Source organism: Schistosoma mansoni, assembly GCF_000237925.1.
Source record: "Schistosoma mansoni, WGS project CABG00000000 data, supercontig 0184, strain Puerto Rico, whole genome shotgun sequence".
NCBI lineage: Eukaryota > Metazoa > Platyhelminthes > Trematoda > Strigeidida > Schistosomatidae > Schistosoma > Schistosoma mansoni.
Window position 1 is genome coordinate 318,733 of NW_017386068.1, and position 1,989 is coordinate 320,721.

At 35.7% G+C, this 1,989-nt stretch overlaps 1 non-coding gene across 1 annotated transcript; it reads right to left on the bottom strand.

Moving 5' to 3' along the window:
* Window positions 1–1,291: 1,291 nt before the first annotated feature.
* On the bottom strand, window positions 1,292–1,358 carry Smp_tRNA_01736_Sup_TTA.1.1. The gene has a single exon. It is a non-coding gene (tRNA).
* Between the last annotated feature and the right edge of the window lie 631 nt (window positions 1,359–1,989).

The window sequence follows — 1,989 nt, forward strand, 5'->3', positions numbered from 1 at the left end:
TCCTGGATTCCACTGCTAGCCACCATCCATCTTTGCTTATAATGCTTGTGACATAAGGCAATATCGAGGCAGTGGGCACATATGCCAATAAGAGACTGATCAATTACAGTGCTAAATATCAATAGGAAGATTCAAGTAAGCAATACCAAGAGAGTTCAATACCATGCTTAAACAACTGTCTAGTGCTCCCTGTTTTTCATCAATACGCCAAATCAGATCAATCTATGCTGAATATAAGTTACATAGCAAATGATTGTTTGAATAATTGTAGACAGTATTCAGCAATGTTATCCGAACTAATTTCAATCAGTCTATAATGCGAAAAACCTACAAATCAAACTGACCTCCACAATTAAATATCTAATGATATGCCATAACTGGAAAAGTTCAGCTAAGTCAAGATTATGGTATTCATTACCAACACCATTGGATAATCGCAGAGATTTAATTAAAGTTAAAAGTATGAAATACTTAAGCCATAAAATTTTACTTCAAGACAAATCACATTGTTTCAAATCCTGATGAGGTCTTACGGGTGAGTTTTCACATACCAGGACAAAATTACTGCTCAATTATTCTCTGATTGTCAATAGCATCCCAACTGATATCGATTTATGAGAGATGTAACTGTTATATCTTGTGGCCACCTGGATGCCTTGTTAATGTATAACGTGATAATGCCTCCAATTTGAGAATAGTCCTTGATTCCACTGCTAGCCACCATCCATCTTTGTTTATAATGCTTGTAACCTAAGGTAATGAGCACAGTATGAACATATGTCAATAAGAGACTGAACGATTGTAGTCCTAAATATCAATGGGAAGATTCAAGTTAACATAACCAAGTGAATTTAGTTTCATAGTATTTTATAACTTCATTATTCATTTATGATATAAGCAAATGCTGACTTGAAATCCTGAAAGGAATTGGAAAAGAAGAAGACCAAAGAACACACTACTTCGAGAATTACAAGCAGACATGTAGAAAATGAATAGCAAATGGAGAAGATTGTCCAGGTCAGAGTTCGATAGCGAATGCTGGTGGTCGGCCTATGGTCCTCGACGAAGGTTATATCCTAGTGAAGATTAAATTAAGTGGAACCTCTGAGAACTATTAATGAACTAATATTATACATATAATCTTATTGTATAACTATTAAGAAACCAAACTAATATAAACATTTATAAGCGAAGATGGATAGTGGCTAGCAGTGGAATCCAGGACGCGCGCTACTTAGTCCTATTTGGGACTCGTCAGCTGGATGTACCTGCATCTCAGACTTGTTGATGTTCACTCTGGGACTCGAACCCAGTAACTTTCGCTTTAAACGCCATAGCGTTATCCACTCGGCCACTGAGTCCTGATAGCCACTTGCTTGTACTGAATAAACATTTATATTCATCTGATTATAAGCTTTTATTTGACCTATTATCATTAGTTACCGTTATATGATTGACTGTTCTCAAATTATTCACAATCTATTAGTCATGGTTTCTCATAATCACATTTACTTTTTTGGCTTGATTTATAACAAATATATAACCTAATTAATATGAATTAAAGTAATCCGCTATGTCCTTATATATTTCTTACAAATCTAATTAAAAGTAATCCATTGTATCAATGAATTGAATCAAGGAAATTTACTTATCAATGAAATCATTTATTTAAGTTGTACATTCATATAGTTATTTAATCGAAACAGATTACATCATAGAATGGTGCTGGACAGCTATCTTGTCCCAGTATAGAACTCCTAAGGAGAGCGAGTCCACGACCTGGCACGCAAGAACACAGTTTCGCAATGTCATGGATTAATAGAAGTTGGACATTAACACCATTAGATGTCAGCTCAATGATCTGGAGGTCAAGCAATCGTAAGCGAGATCAAAGTTCCTGAGTTCTATTCTCATATGAGGGGTTGTGAGCACCCACTCCTGAGGAGTCTCATACTAGGACGAAAAGGCCGTCCAGTGCTTTCAGGTTCT